This window comes from Meriones unguiculatus, chromosome 6, assembly GCF_030254825.1.
Source record: "Meriones unguiculatus strain TT.TT164.6M chromosome 6, Bangor_MerUng_6.1, whole genome shotgun sequence".
Lineage (NCBI taxonomy): Eukaryota > Metazoa > Chordata > Mammalia > Rodentia > Muridae > Meriones > Meriones unguiculatus.
The window spans coordinates 85,169,329-85,186,995 of NC_083354.1; the positions used below are offsets into that span (position 1 = coordinate 85,169,329).

A 17,667-nucleotide genomic window follows, 5' to 3' on the forward strand; every position below is an offset into this window, starting at 1 on the left:
TCCGTTCGGTTCCACTGATCCACCATTCTGTTTCTATGCCAGTACCATGCAGTTATTAAAACTGTTGCGCCATAGTACAACTTATGATCAGGGATGGAGATACCTCCAGAAGATCTTTTATTGTAGAAGATTGTTTTAGCAATTCTGGGTTTCTTGTTATTCCATATGAAGTTGAGAATTTTTCTTTCCAGTAGACCACACCCTCTTTAAGAATTTTCTCATCTTGCATTCCTTTCTTTCCTAGTCAACTTTGGTGCAATTTTATATTGGGGTCTTCCCTGTCAGTGGTGATGAGATTAAGATAGTGAGATGAGATGAGATGAGATGAGATGAGATGAGATGAGATGGGATGGGATGGGATGGGATGGGATGGGATGGGATGGGATGGGATGGGATGGGATAGGATAGGATAGGATAGGATAGGATAGGATAGGATAGGATAAGCTTATCTATCATGGCCATCTTCTTGGGTTTCTCAAAGTCTAAAGAAAAGAAGCATCTTTAGACCTGCATAGGCTAGTACTATTCTCATTTCTTTGACACAGACCCTTCTTACCCCCTTGTGACCAATTTCCCGATCTCTTCTATTCATTTTAACATCTTAGCAATGTATTTTAAGTGCCTGTAAATGTTTGGGATTTTGGAAAGCACAAGTCATTTCTACCTTTAGCTCTAAAGCTGAGAGGACATCTAAGCATGGAAAAGAGAAGTCTGAGAAAAAAATGTGGAATCGTACTTCAAAAACATTGCACTGCTTTATACACTGATGGGCAGTGGAGCATGGTTCCAGGAGCACGAACTCTGAATCAAGGCCATAGCAAATGACTTGCAATTGTTCATCTACAAACTGAGCCACCTTGGGTATATTTCTGAGTCTGTGTCCAGTTCTCTAGTTGTAAAATATATATGATGCCAAGAGTATCATGAGAGTCTTACCATCATATATTGAGTTTTAGACTTAAAATACACTATCTGGAACAAAAAAATTCAATGTTTCAATTAATTGTTGCTATTATGACAAGATCAAAAGTCATATTGCTCATTTACTCCTTTTCTTTTTTTTTTTTTTTTTTTTTTGCTTTTAAAAAGATGGCTATTTGACAAGGTTCAAAGCCTCAGAATTTCATACAAACACCAAGACCAAAGGTAGGTGAGTTTAAGAGTTTTTTTTAAGTTAATGGAGAAATTTTGAGATGCTCATTTATTCTTAATAGTTGAAACAAAGGAAAACCTCCTCTTAGCTTTAATCATGAGACAGAGTTGCCTTACTTCTTTCTATAATTTAAAGTCAGTGTGCAGTGGAACGTGATGTGTTCTTAGACTAAAAAAGGATTTATTTAAGTTTCAAGAAATAGCCAAGGGCTCTCAGCTGAATGCTTATGGTTACATATTAGAAAATGCTTTCACATTCTCTTAGCAAGGAGAGCAGAGAACATTCTTAGTATTTTTTATTATATAATTATATGCATATTCAGGGATTTATTTGAAGGAATAATTACATGAACACAGTGTGTTTTATGAAAGGGCTCCCAAAAGCAACACACTGTATCTACTTACTTTTGTCAGTCTTACTTCAAATGTTACCATTTTGTAATTTTCAAGCAATAAGCATTATAGGAAAGACGATCCTCCATCAGAAGGGCAATTGTGATTTATGACTTTCAATCAAATATTTATATGGCTTTCATGTTATTCATTTAATTTTTATAGCGTTATGGGGAAATAATGATCATTTTAAAAGAAAGTCATAAGAGCAGTAAATGATTTATTACAGATCAGAATGCTGTAAATCACTACCACACACACAAAGAAACCAAACTTGCGGTTTGATTACACGAACTGGTTAGGCTCAAGAGGCGACTCGTTTATTAAAACTCCAGCTTTACGTGAGAAGTAGGCGTTGATCACATCGGACAGCACCACCCCTTACTACACACAGGCAGCCTGCTCACCGTGGGAAATCACAAACGCCTCGACATTTTATCAGCAGCCAGAAGGATCCTAACAAAATGCGTATGGCGCCCGTGACTTTGGGTGACTCCCCAACTCTATCTAGAGTTGGAGATTTTGCCGTGTTCCACAAAGTCACAGGCGATTGGAGTCTCAGGCTGGACTGCTCGCTCCTCACCAGGCTTAACCTTCCCACAGTCTCTAGTTCCCACTCTTGAGAAAGGCCTTGGCCTTTTAGGCTCCTCTACCTGAGTGGTCTTTCCCATGTGCTCACAGAGTTCACTTTTTCCCCTTGTCGTATCTTTAGTGCAGAGTAACCTTTGCAATGAGGTTCTTCCCATCACGTAAATGTCTAATCATCCCAGTCACTTCTTTCTTGTCAGCTTTCCATCAATTCAGCTAGAAGCCTGAGCAAGCTTACATAGCTCTTGGGTAGCAGGCACTGTATTCGGATGACAGAGGTTTATTCTTAAGTGCTGGGCTTTACTGTTCCTGCATAGCGGACACTAAAAAAAGCCAAAGATGGCTTCAGAGTGACTCTTGCGCACAGCTGTCAATTTGACACCTGATTCTTAGAAAGACATGGTTTATACCTACATGATCAGAAGCTGTAAATTTAATAAAATATTATGACCCTTGTGGCACATCACTTGGTAGTAGATGCTTTGATAAGATAACTGTGTGTGTGTGTGTGTGTGTGTGTGTGTGTGTGTATTTCAGATGGATATATAGAGATGAAAAATACGTTATAGGTACATGATAGATAAAATATTCAAAAAAACTTGTACATGTCTATTGCCTGAATGAAGATCTTGAATTATGGTTTTATTTGTTTCCTTTTTCTAGAAAAACAAATGAAAATATTAAGAAATATATCTTTTGCTCTCTGCCTGAGGTAAATATAAGAGAAAGACGTGTGTGTTGGGGGGTGGGATAACAAAGGAGAAACCACAAATTATAAATACCACCCTGAAGGGTGCATGTACTTAATAAATAATTTCTTTAAGTCCCATAAAATTCTGAGAAATCTGACATTTTTGGATTTGGTGCATAATTAATTTGACAACCTGGGCCAAGCCTTTGAGTTGCCCTGGAAACCGATTTCGGTAACATAAAGAAGTGCTAGCTGTTAATTGGTATTCAGAGTTAGTAGCTGGTGTCTTTGCTTCTGTCTCCATGGTAACCTGGCCATCACGTTTTCATCCCTAACACAGAGGTAAGATTTCAGATGCATGTGTCTTAACGCACATGTCTGTAGTCTGCAGTACACTGTCTCCTTATTATCCGTCAGTGTGATCATGTGGGGGGTGTCAGGCTTGTTGTTGAAAAGTGGTTGCTCCGGGATGATTTATTTTTACCAGCTCTTCTCTATTCTCCACGTGTTGTAAGAATCCACAGCATCCATTTTGGAAGATGTGTGCATTTGTGTTTGTTGGCTGTCTACACAAAGTTAATATTCTTTCTCTCTGTGTGTGTGTGTATGTGTGTGTGTCGGGGGGGGAGAGAGAGATCTGAATGTTTAAATATAAAAATAGGATAAAGTTGCATAAATCAGGAATGCTTTCTCCAGGCTGTTTATCTGAAAGCAGAGGTAATAAATATTGCATTTGAGAAATAAATGTTAAATTAGAGAAGTGAGACATTTACCGTTTGAAAGAATATTCTCATATTACATTTGGATAATGTAGAGCTACCTCATGTATTTCTTCTTTGTCAAAATTCAAGCCCCCACTATCTTAAATTATTTTCCTCAGTTTTTCCATTTACTAAACCGTACTTTGCTTTTACTCTTTTAAATTTTCACTACTCCTTTCTTGATCCTTAAATGCAATACAATAATTTACTAACCATAAGTGGTAGTAGGTACTAGGTTAGTCTGGATTATTATCCTAGAGACAAGTGAAATGGTTTGGACAATGTATAACAGTAAATACCCTTTTAGGACCAACATCTATACTTAAACAAATGTGGTTTTATCTTTCAGCATAGAGGTAAAGTCTGACATTACCATAATCTAGTTTTTAGAGCATCAGGGGATGAAAAGTACTAGCAAAATTTAAAATACAAATTTTAAAACTACGACCAAAATTATGGCCACAATCATAGCCAACTGAGGCCATGTGAAATCACTGCTGTTTATCAGTTTTCACCATGCAAATGTTCTTACCTTGGCTGATTTCAAACTTGCTTTATGGAACTGCGGAGAGACACTAAAGGTCCTCTCTCTCAAACCAGCTCCAAAGCACTACCAGTAATGTAAAAAGTCTGCTGTGAAGCTGTGATAAACTTCTCAGACAAAATCCTAGCCCCAAAGATGCTAATTCTTTGTCTTCTCAACAGACTTCATTTTTTTGTTGTTATTTAAGAAGGTAATACTTTCATAGAGTTATAGCACACGTACTATGTCATACAAGCATTTAGCTTTCTGTTTTTAATGCATCTCTCGATGTATGCTGCATTTAACCATTATTTTTGTGATGGCTTTACGTATGTGGTGGTGTCAAAATATACCCACAATTCCTTGATTCTCTTTTGTTCATACTGTGGATTCCATTTCAGTTGCTTTGGACGATGAGCTGTACCTAACAATTCGTTTTTATGAATATTATATGGTAAAAATGACTGTAAATCACTTCTAAAACTGTACCTTTTAAAGGTTTTTTTATTTGTCTTTGATATTTGTTTCAGAAATTTGACTTTGGAAGAAAGAATCTCTTAAAGCATTTGACAGCTTTACTATGCCCTTCGCTCCGTGGAAAGGTCTGTGTGGCCCAGAACTGAGGTCTCCAGCCAACAGTCATGTCAGTAAGCAATCTTCGAACTAATGTGACCCAAGGCAAGCCTTCAGCTATATGGCGTTATAGGTGGCGTATTGAATTTAAGCTCACCAATAGCTCTGCTTCCCAAACAATACTAAGCTCTTACCAACATTTAGCCTTTAGTGAAAACTGGGATATTATTAATACTTAATCCTTTAAATTCTCATGTGATCTGTCATACAGCAACAAATAGTACATATTTCATGTTAGTCCAAGAGCATAAGGGGTTAATTAGCATTATAATTTAATTGTGGAATATAGAGGGCAGGTAGGAGAAGTTATTAATATTCCTAAACATTTACAAAGAGCTCGTAATGCTTTCAAGAAGAAGCTGTTGTTTGAATTCTCTATTAATGACATATTTGCTTGGCATTAATGGCTTATCACTGCCAAGGGGTGTCTGCAGTGCATAGGCATTTAAAGCAGCTTTCTGTTAATGAGCCACTTGATCAGCCCTGATCTGTGATGTCTGTGGAAAGATGGGATTATATGTAACCCAAAGGTCAAGTTGATTAAATTCCTGGAGCTGTGTGAAGTTAATTAGCAGTGTGAAATTTGTCCGAATCCTTGGAATCTCAGCTATTAAACTCAAATCCCAGTGCTTAAATTTTTCTGGTAGTCACTGGTGCAAAGAAGAGATGATATATATTTACTTAAAGTAATTCCTCTTATAATTTTCAGTAAGTAAATAGAAATGTCACTGATATGCATTTTTTTAAACTTAAGGCTTTAAATTGTTTATTTTTCATTCTTATAGAGAAACCTAATGAAGAAGTAGATAAATTATGAAAACAATAGAGAATATGTGGTCTAGATATTACCATGAATTTTACGCCTTAAACTACAAATTATTTGGCTCAACAGAAAGAGAGATATGGCAAGTCCTCACCTGGTTTCGGAGTGGAAATAATCTCCTAAGAATCCATATTTTAACTTGATGACACTTATTGGCGTAGTGGAGGAATAATGCTAACGAATGATATTTGGGATAAAAGTCTGAAGTAAGCCTTGATAGGCTAAGTAAAATACATTAAAACTGCAAATCACACTTGTAAACAAAAGTAGCAAATGCATGGAGCTTTGCTAGAGCAAAGATGAGAAAGAATGAAAAAAAAAAAATAGCTCATTTCCCATGTACTTAGGCCAAAGCTGCTGCACAGATTCATTCTATATAAGATGAAAAGAAGAATCAAAACTAAATTTCCTTAACAGACTGAGCTGCCAGAAATGGTCTTCATTCCCTTTTATTCATGTTTCCGTAGGAAGAAGTTTTGTTTTTGTTTTACTGTCTAGCCAAAGAAGAGGATTTTTCTGGTTGTATGATTATATTTAATGTTTATCTCATTGACATCTAATGCATTGCCCCCCGTATTGTCTGCTTTGAAGCTAATTGATTTAAAATACATATATATTTCTTAAGGACCTAGCTATTCTCATACTCCTGTAACAACAAAAACTCCATGAGGAAGAGCTGCTTCAACTCAAGCATCTATTTTTTTGTTTTGATTCCTGATAACAAATTAAGTTTTTGATGACAATAATTTTCTTAATTCTTATTATTGTAAATTTTATGTATATCAGCCCTTTAGCAGAATTAGGCAACAGAAGTATGGGAAAGTGTATTCTGATATCTGTAGGCTTAAGCTATTTAGAGTGACAGAATCTGGGCTGGCTTCTGCCCTGACTTTGGATTTTGGATAAAACCATTGTCTTCCCTGAAGTCAGTCTCAGGGCAGGATGGGCATGAATTAGAAGACACTAATGATGCTGTCATGGACAGGCACAGTGCTGGGACAGAGAGAAAACCATTCGCTTCTCCCCTGAGATTTGTTGTGGGGAGCTTTAGAGGGAGTGAATCACTGTTAGGAAGTGAAAACAGGAGAAAGTTTCTGTCAGAGGTAATATTCAAGCAAGGATAGGAATGTTGAATTTGTCAGTCTACTCCTTCTCAAGGGTGGATGCAAACGGAAGGGAGGATACATGAGATCAAATAGTTCCATTAGCTGGTTCACCTCACCATGACCAGGAAGTAAAGAGGTGTCAACAAGTGATTTAGAGGATCTAGTGAAGGCATGGAGAGAGTTAATAGAATATGGTCTTTAAAGGTTTAAAGTGAGTTATAGAGATTTACAGCATGGATAAATAATATTTTGGATCTAAGCTTTTATCTCACAAATGAATATATATATATGAAGTCCTCAGGAGCTACATGTGGAAAGTGGGACCTGTTACAGCTATGTTGTCTGGAATACCACATAGAAAATAATTTGAATGTATTTTTACCATGTTAATTCTCAAGTACAGGTAGCAAAAGACATGATTGCTGTTGTAGTTTAAATGAAAACGTCTTCCAGAGGCACACTCACTGAGCACTGGGTCGCGGTTGGTAGTGATTATGTTATGCAACTTTTAGGTCATGAGAAACCGCATGACTAGGAGCGAGCTTTGCACTTATCGCCACATCCCACTTCCAGTTTACGTCTCTGCTGCCTGTGTGCCAGGGAGATGGGATCTCTCAGCTTTCTGCTCTTGCTATTATAAACATGAAGCTCCCTGAAACTGTTAGCCAAAACAAACTGCTTTAAGCTGCTTCTCATCACAGTATTTTAACATAGCAGCAGAAAGGTAACTGATAGAATCACAAAGGTGATATGTTACAGGGATAATAGATTAAAAAAAATATTACTTTAAAAGATACTTCATCCCAGTTTGGGTCCAGCATCTACCCTTGGAATATTTAGGCGTGGTATGGAAGCAGGACCACACAGTAGAAGGGTTCTGCCACTGAACGGTGCTCCTAGAGGAAGAAGACCTGTTGTAATCTGCAAAAACGACTTGGGTTCTACTGGAAGAGGGTACATGGAGCCTGCTTAATTGGGGTGCATTGTTCCCCAATTAAACTCTAGGGGTATCAGTTGGTCAGACTTTAGTGTCACATGTAATCTGAAGCAGGCACGGGTGATGCAGGCTGTCTTGAAACATTTGAAGATGTAGTAGCCTTGGTGATATTTAGTCTTTCATTTAAGATAAAAGAAAACATCATTTGGGAATCTAGAAATAGGCAAGGATTTTTTTTTCAGGAAGGTTTTGGTCTGTGGTTTAAAATAAACTCAATAATCTTTCTTTGCTTTTTCTCCGAGAGTGAAGTGTCCTCTGCGTTCCTAAAAATATTAAACACTGTGTATCAGAAAGAGAGAAATAAAATTATGAAACATTTTATAAACATCTAATTTTTGCTATAGTTTATATAGATATAAAGAGTTTGCATAGATGTCAGAAGTATAATTGGAGTTCACTCAGAGTTCTAAAGTTCTCAATAGGTTCCCACAGCCACCGTGCCTTCATCTTAAAGGGATTGCTGCTCTTTTTACTTTCTGAAAACATCACCAAGATCTAGTCATATGTGACTTTCTCAAAAGAAGTTTGTGGGAATTTTGATGCAGACTATTAATATTTTTAATATTGGTTTCTTTTTTTTATCCTCTTGCCTGCTCAAATAAGTTTTGGTTCAGACCTATCCCATGCTTCCATATGAGATGCTGGAGAAAACAGACCAAATGAAGAAAAACTTAAAATGTGATGATTTGGATATGAAGTGCTCCTGAGCGCTTATGTTGAAGCCTTGGCCTCCAGCAAGTACTGTTATTAAAAGGTGGTTGGATCTATTTGGTAGAGGTGGTTGGACACTATTAAGAGGGAACTGCCTTTCTTAATGGATTAATCTTTTCATGAGCTCATAATGAATGGCTGTTAAAAAGAAGAAGGTCCATGGAGGTGAATGTTTGAAAGCTATGTCTTGCCAGATCCCCTTTTCTTTGCCTCTTTTTGCTCCTGGCAGCCATGAAGTGAGAATTGTTATTCTACTATCCTCTCTGAGAGAGGAAAGCCAAGTGGCCATGAGCTGAGATCCCCGGAACCAGGAGTCGAAATGCATCTTTCCTCCATGAAATTGTTTCTATCAGTTATTCCATCACAGCAACGAAACACTGACTATCAAGAATGGAGTATCTATCACACCTTATCCTTCAGTTCATGTGATGTATTTCAAAGACAAAGATTCTGGAATCTTTATAAAAATGTTGGAGGCATAATTTTTTTTAACTTTCAAACTTATTTTCCCATGTAAAATGTGTGCGTAAAATAAAGATATAACAATTTTCAACAAATTGTAATTTTGCCCAAGATTTTTTTTTCCCATCATACAAAAAGCACGCCCGGGTGACTCTCAGTATAGAGGCTGAAGGGACCACGTGTCCTATGTCTGGTGTATTCTATGAAGAGCCTTAGCTACACATAAGACTTAGTTTATCCAGTAATTATCAGCCTTTCTAATGTTTGACCCTTTAATAAGTTCCTCATGTTGTGGTGACCCCAAACTGTAAGATTATTTCATTAATACTTCATAAGTCTAATTTTTCTACTGTCTTGAATCATAATGTAAATGTCTGATATACAGGATATCTGATATGTGACCCCGGTGTGGGGTCACAACCCACAGGCTGAGAACTGCTGCCCTAAACCTAAGAGACTCTGCTCACATAAGATGCGAAGTCCCCTTCTGGACACAAGGGTGGAGAGCAAATGTAACGATTACTGTGGAAAACACTGATATCCCTCAAAAAAAAGCCAAATATACAAATATAAAACAACAACAACAAAAACCCCACAATAAAAGGCCAAGGGTGCACAAGTCTGAAGTCCAGACAAATAGAGTCAACATTGACAGAAAGGGAAGTGTGGCTACAGAAAGATGAAGAACAAGGAAGGTCTGGGAAACTCAAACTGAACCTTACAGACCAGGGCACGTTACACTAAGAAAGATGGAGACAATAGAGATATCTAGTAATATGGTGACTTTGGAAATTATATGGAAAAAAGTGCATGAATTGGAAGGGAAGTCAAGGAACACAGACCAGACCTTCCGGAAGCCAGAGAGTAACCAATCCTGCTAAGGAAAGTGGTGTGTTCTGATCCCTCATCCCCAGGCAGGAGGAGGCAGAGTTTTCAGAGGGTTCACATTCTCAGAGACAAATAGCCAGTGAATAGCTGGGTATGGTGGCTGTCACAGATCTGTGCTCTTAGTTACCTGGGACACTGAGGCAGAGCTGTCATATCAGTCCATACCGGTTCAAGCTAGTCAGGCAGCATAGTGAGGCTCATCTCACCAACCACAGCAAAAGATGATATGAATAACTTTAAGCAGTAACGAAAACTGGCATCTCAAGGGGAATGATGGTGTCCTTCTGGCCTGCTTTGAAACAGTTCCCAACCAGAGGTATTTGGTGGCTGAGGGGGCAACTGGCCAACTCCCCAATAGTGGAAACTATTTATATTAGGAAAAGCATATGTATGTTTTTTAATATAAACATACTAACTGTTTGGTTATGTGTCAGATTTTTAGGAAATAAAATATTGATTAGAAAGCTAATCAAAATTAAAAAGTTAATTAATAAAAAATAAAATAAAAAATATTTTAAAAATTCAAAAAATAAAAAATTAAAAAGCTAATCAAAACAAATCAAAATGGTTAGATTCACATTGTCAGTGAGCTCTCCTTTCCTCTAACCTCAACTCTTTCTAGGTTGACAGACAGTACCTCTGATAGAGCCCATTCTTGCCCTCAGGGTGATCAGCAGGTATGTATCGTGTGTGTGTGTGTGTGTGTGTGTGTGTGTGTGTGTGTCTAAGATTTTTAGGGATTTGTTTCTTGGCCTATATGGTTGAGATACAGAATTCCCAATTCTGCTCAGGGCTTTTCATCTTTTGCCCTAACTGTTCAAGAATAAAAGAATAACCAGGAACTCTGCATGCTCTGTGGGGCTCCTGCTGTGTTACTGGTTTACGCTATTGTTTTACAAGGCTGGGGAGAAAGACTTCGCACTCACTCGTGAAAAATTTGTTTGTTTGTAACAGCCTAAAAGGAACACTCGGTATCATCAGCTCAAGAATGCATGAGAGAAATTGTTGAGTCTTTGTCAAGTATAAATGATCCTGGGGAACATCCCAGATGACAGTTGGAAAACCACATAGAGGGCTGCTTTAGTTTTTGTTATATTTTGCACATTCTATTTATAGAAGTAGAAATTATGTTAAAGCAATTAGGAAAAGTAATTATAAATTATTAAGAAGGAATTAACTTTATTTCTTCATTTATTTTTTTGTTTAACTTTAAATCCAGCCTTTACTGAAGAAAACTGTGTTTTCAATTAAAAGCATCTTTTGATTTTTTTCTCTATGTGCATCAGTGTGTGCATGCGTGTGTGCATGTGTGTGTTCACTCTAGTGTGTGTGTGTGTGTGTGTGTGTGTGTGTATTATGTATGTCTAAAATTTTTAAGAATCTATTTCCTGGCCTGTGTAATCGAGATACAGAATTCCCAACTTTGCTCAAGACTTTTCATCCTCTGCCCCAACTGTTAAAGAGTGTTATAGAACGAGAAAAGATGTACATAGCTAAGATTGTCCACGGACCACATCTTTCTCACCTGACAGAAAATCAGTGGGCTTTTTTGTGCAGAGCCTCCAAACAGAAGAATAAATAAAAACTGGGCAAATGCAATAAAGAGGTCAGGAAAATCAGAGGAGGCCAGATGGCCTATTGCTTAAACTAAGTACACAGGGTTCCTGCCAGGCGGCTGTTGACACATGAGCACCCACAGAAGGCAGCATGAACAGAGGCTGTGTGTGCTTCTAAAACACAGGGCAGAGGCCAGGCCACCTGATGGTGCTGAGCATCAGACAGAATTACTTTTAATAACTAATATGTTGTTTCTTGTTAGAAAGGTTCTATAGTGCAAGGTGAGGGACAGTCCTGACTAAGAGGCAACAAGAACCCTCACCTGAAGCTGCAAATCCCACAGCATGACTCCATGTCCTCCGCTGTCTTCTCCTCCTCTTCCACCAGGTCTTTCTTCCAAAGGCTCTGATACCAGACCCTGCATATATAGCATAAATCTGCTCAAACCCACTTCTTTCTTCTCTTTATATTGACATGAGCTTGGGTCCTCCAAGCAAATGTTTCATTTGTACTTTCTATTGCATAAGACAGCAGCTAAGTGAAAGCCGACCCTCCTGTGGCGTCTGTAGAAGAAGCCAGATTGAAAATCAATGGGCTGGAATTATCTTAGAGGCTAGATTTCCAACACGTTACCCGGAAACTTTGGCGGAACCATAATCAGGAATTCACAACACAGATCAAATATGTGTTCCGACTGCAGAGCGTTTTGGTGGAGTCCTCGTGTAATTTGATGTTGTTAGGGGGAGCATTTTTGGTTCAAAGACCTTTTGGAGGAATTTAGAGAAAAACCCTGAAAATTCTCACTTGAAGAAAGCATAAATATGCCTGCCCCTGCAAAAGGCATACGATTTCAGACAATAGAGGCCTGAGTGTTAGGAAATGTACGAAATGTGAGGTTACACGCGGGACCACAGATCATACCACGAGATCGGTTCCACACGGGAGGTTTATTAGGTAAAGGGGGGTTACAGAGAGGGAGATAAATAGAGATAGAGAGAGAGACATACAGAGAGAAGAAGAGAAAGAGAGAGAGAGAGGAGAGCAAGGGGAGGGGCCCCGGTTCTCTTATAGGGTGATCCAGAGCATGCGCGGGTGGTTCCAGGTGGTCAGCAGGTGGTCTGGGTGTCCTTCCAAATGCCTGATACCCGGTCTGCCAAGCCCGAGGGGCTGCCTGTAGAAATGCCTGCTTGCTGATCCCAACACTGAGAGCCTGTTAAGAGCCGTGACGAGGATTCCTGAATTCCTCCAGTCTTCCTACATGCGTGCCAGTGAGGAAGACAAGCCCCAGGTCAGTGCAACTCTGTGAAATAATCAGCCCTACATATTCCAAGTGCGCCTGTTTTTGATCATGCCGTGTAGTCTCCGCAGAACTCTGAGGTAAAGAAATATGGACGGTGATTGCACTGGTCTGATAGCACTAGCGTCCTCCGTCCAAGATATAGTTGAAACCTCAAAAGGAGCCTCAAGGGTGTAATCAAAGACTCTGATGGCATATTGGTTTAGGGTAAATATATATATATATGTATTTTTAAAGGAAATATATTAAAGGAAAGACAGGTGATGACACATTTGCCCCTGGAAAAAGCTAACTGACTATTGCCACGATATTTGGAGGTTGTAGTGAGGAGCAGAGAGCAGGGTGACAGTTCTTCAAGACAAGGAATGTGGTTGACGGCAAAGATTAGAATCCAGGACGGAGGCATAGCATAGATTCCCCTTGAGCCTCCAAAAGCACCAGCTCCTACAGACTTCCTGCAGCCCCTGGGTGGGAATTTCTTTTACTTTAAGATACCTAGTTAGATAGTAATGTCTTATTGGAACCCAGAGAAATAGGCAGCATTGTTTATTGCTATTTGTTTATATTTTATAACCATTATCGTTAAGAGTTTCAATACTGGGTGTCCGTGAGTGATGGAGAGAAGAAGAGGGGACTGAGGGAGGTTTTTAAGAAACTGTTCAGTGCTTATCTCTAAGAAGCAAAGCTGGAAATTTCTCTTTCTGTTACACAACTGATTTTTATTTTGCTTTCTCAAGATAATTTAAGATTTTTTTTGTGGTCAGTAAAATACACAAAAAAGTGAAGAAAAAAAATGGGTTTCAATACTGATCCCATCACTGGTCTGCTTAATGTCTTTTCATTTTCTTTCCAAACTAACTGACCTAAGAATTGATGCTGGAATAACAGTACCCTCCTTTTCCTCAGATTTTCTTCAGGCATTGTGATGAGTTCTGTTAATGAAAATTCTCAGACCTATCATAGTGTTCATCTTGCTTTTCAAATGGATGTGTGTTTCCCACGCTAGGGTAGCTGCTATTGATCTTGTGTGATAGAGATGGGGGGAAATCCAAAGAAAACTTGAAAGGAAGCTCCGTTTAAAGTTTCTAGTAAAATGGAAGTTCTGTTTATTCAAACAATGAGGAGACCTTGAAGGCAATGTTGTTGACTTCCTATCCGCTGAAGTGCTTCAGGAAGATAACTTGCTTACTGGGGAATGATCTGTCTGAAAAGAACTGCTTCCCAGAAATTGCTTAAGATAAGTGAACTGGCTTGAACTAATTTTCCTAATCCCATTTCCTGGACACACATAGCAGCTGTTCAAGTCATTTACTGTTCAAGTTATTAGGACCCTAGATTAACCTGTATATTGAGATACTGTTTGATGCTGCTATCAAAGTGTTTCAGCAATAACCTAGAATACCATTCTGTTACCCATAATTCACTGTTCCTGACAGATTCTGAGCTGGAAGAAATTTTCCCCCCTGGGAGAAAGGTCCAATGCCATGCTAATGTGAGAAGCCATCTGGATATGTAACTTGAAATAGAATTCACATTTCTGCCTAGTTTCATGTCTAAGAACTGCTAGGAAATACCGCCCTTTAAGATTCTTGAGAAAAGGGGGGGTGGGGTGGGACTCTTCTGTACCTCTAGGAATCGTGCTTTACATACAAGCTTCACATCAACATGGCTTCTGTTTGTGGAGTCAGCTCTGGTTTCCTGTTTCTTAAGTGTAGAGCAAACACTCTGGTCTTCTGTTTCTCCATTAGCAATGAGTCCGCCTCTGGGAGTTGAAGGCATGACATAAGCAGGTAAGGCAGTTGAATTTTCATAAGCCTCCTCCAAATTGACTGCAGGAGTGGGATGGTTCTCTTTGAAAGAGGCTACTGTTTTCTTAAAGAGGAAGCAGGGCGCTCACACCTCCAAAGAATAAAGTACGGCTACCTGAAAGAATCCATATCACATGATACTTACAGAAGTCCTTCACAGTATGTACTTGTTTCCTGAATCTCAAACTCATTAGAGTTGTGTTATCAAGACATCAGCCATCAACCATATGAGAAAATGTAATTTCACTAGCTACATTTCCAATAACATGTATTGATAGATTGTGCTTAGACGGTATACAGATATCAACATGCATGGGTATAAATATATGATAAATATATGCCACAGATACTTCTATTGCCAGTTCACAATTGACTATTATGGGTTGTGTAATTAAAAATATATATGTCATCTATATATACATAGAAGGGCTGAAGAGGGGTAGCTCAGAAGTTGAGAGCACTTGGAGCTCTTCCAAAGGACCTTGGTTGATTTTCAGCACTCACATGGCAGATAACGATGTCTTTAACTCTAGTTGCAGGTAATTTGATGCTTTCTTGTGGTCTCTGCAAGCATTGCACACATGTGGTGCACATACATGTATGCAGGCAAAACACTCACATACGAAATCAAAATAACAACAACCATAACCACAAAGATGTAACCCAGAACTCAAAGAAAGGAGAGCAGTAGGCAGATAAGTTGCAAGAAATGCAAGACTTTTGCTGAATTAAGCTCAGCTATCTTTTTGAAAACATCTGGGATGGTGTCTGTATTGAGTAGAACTTTATCTCACAGAGACGGAGAAAACTTATGTTGTGATGTACAAGTCCTGAAGGTGAAAGAACTATAACCTTATTTTAAAATGTGCCCTGCAAATGTCACTTCTGTCTGTGGTGGCAAAGCATAGTTTATCAGAGACTAATATGGTGAACTGTTTACCTCAAGTAATCCTGGGAGCTAAACAAAATCAGGCAGGTACGATAATGGCAACCAGACTTTAACCAATGAGCCAGGCATACCACTCATGAAAAGTTACACACCAAAAGAACATCAGGTTCAAAGGTGAGATGTCTTAATGCATATATCAAAGTCCAGAGAAAAAGATAATGTCCCACAGTGAGGTCACACAGTATCCAAGATGCAGTGAGTAAATCTATGGATTCATGGTTAAATAGCAAACTAAATCAAAATAAACCCCACAAACCGGAAGATGGAACAAGTTCTGTTGCCACAGGTCACAAAAGCTTACAATGTGACTGTGTCTATGGAAGACATCCTGGAGCCTGATTGGAACATGATTAACACCTGTGACTATGAACATATGCCAAGTGATAGTCGAGGAGCTACAGTCTGCCCTGTCACATTCAATCCTCGGGATCTCAAAGTGCTGTAAAACTGTCTTAGACACAGCATCTGCTAAGTTAGAATGCAAAGATCCAAATTAAGGAGGTTTTGCTTCTGTAGTTGTAGCTGAAACATGCCTAGGTAAGTGGGAAAAAAAATAATGGACCAAAAAAAAAAGATAAAAACAAAAAGAAACTATTTTTTAAAGAGTCTATTGTCCCTTCTGCCCTTACCCCATTAATGAAATACAACTAAAAACAGCTGAAGTATAACATGAAGAAAGCATGAACCCTGTGTTTTGGGTCTTCAGAGGTAATTCCTGGGCATTGACATGACAGTTCTGAACAGTTTCGAGAAACTTGAAGCTATCTAAACTGAAAGGAGGTGTGCGCCAGATGGGAGCCTGAAGGAGAAGGGTCCCTAAGGCTGTTCCCTTCTGTAGAGGCTTATTTGAGAATCTTATTCCTTCGTGGGTAAGGTCTGGTGCCTTGGCAGATGGTTTTAACTGAGTTTCACAGATGATGCTATTCTCTAAGTCGAATGTTAAGCCTTAACACTTAGCATTATTTTCCAGCCGTAATCTTCCAGAGCACACAGAGCTGAATGTACACAGTTGAAATGCCTGCCCTGACGTGGAAAATAATGAATAGCATTCACAGAATCATGCACGATCTAAACCATGTTTTGTAGCACCCCTCAGGTGGATTCAAAGTCTTGACCAAGTGCTGTGGACAGAAATATAAGACGGGGCATTCAAGAATATTGTTGTTGTTGTTTTTATTCGGGATTTCCCTCTACAGGGAATGTGGACCTATGAAAACGAACTTGTTAGGATCTTAGGCACTAATAAGTATGGATATGACAGTCCAGAGATGTGTGCTGAGCGGCCCATTCCCTGTGCAACCTCATGTCTTGTTGTATAAAGAGGGAAACATTATCTGAAGGGGATCATGTGAAGGGGAAAGATTAGAAAGCCATAATGCAATTTTACACATAAGGACCACATCAATTTCATAGAACATAAATAAGACACACCCAAGCAGCAAAGCATAAAAGTAACATGACCATCTCTTTCTCTTTCAGAAATTTGTTCTAGCTTCACCACATTTTTTTTCTCTACATTAACCAGTTTATCAGGATTGCCATAATAGAGTAGCGGAGGAGCCTTGGCTATTTAAGTAACAGAATTTTGTTTTCTCAAAGTCTGGGAGTTGGCAGTGTGCTTTCTTCTGTAGCTTCAAGCACTAACTCAAGGGCGCCATCTCCTCTCTAGAGTGTCCTCATGTGTCCTTTCTTTGTGTACATGCCTTCTTACGAGGACACTAGTCAGATTATACTAAGGACCCCACACATGAGCTCATTTAACCCCTGTTACTTCTTTAAAGACCCTCTTTCCAGATAGATTCTGAGTCTATTAATTGTAAAGACTCAAGTTCTGAAATTTGAAACAATGTAATTTGATCCACAATACGGGAAAAGACTTTTTTTTTTTTTTGTAACTTTTTATTGATTCGTTGTGGATTTCATGTCATGGACTCCTAGTCCTACTCCCCTCCTAATCCCTTTATATCCACCCTTCATTCTTGCTACTCCCCCCTAAAGAACACACACACTTTTCTTGCTACTCCCCCCTAAAGAACACACACACACACACACACACACACACACACCATCTCATTGTGGAAGCTATGGTGTGTCACAGTGTGTCACAGTGTACCCTTTTGTCCACACATCTTTATTCCCAAATGTTCATTCCAACAATAATACTGGGTCCTAATCAGGACTCCTCTCAGATATCCTTTTGTTGCCTTGTGTTGTGCAGATCCTGCTGCTTTGGATCTGTAGGATTGGCCCGTTCATATACTCCAGCAGCTCATAGAAGGGGTAGGTGTTGGGGTGGGCCAACTCAAAGCCCTGGATCTGGGTCTGGAT

General features: G+C 39.0%; 1 long non-coding RNA gene across 1 annotated transcript; it reads left to right on the forward strand.

The window, feature by feature from the left end:
* Positions 1–2,976: 2,976 nt before the first annotated feature.
* LOC132654719 (uncharacterized) lies at positions 2,977–8,899 on the forward strand. Its single transcript, XR_009592411.1, has 3 exons — positions 2,977–3,166; positions 4,639–4,755; positions 8,271–8,899. It is a non-coding gene; the product is annotated as an uncharacterized LOC132654719 (long non-coding RNA).
* The last annotated feature ends 8,768 nt before the right edge of the window (positions 8,900–17,667 follow it).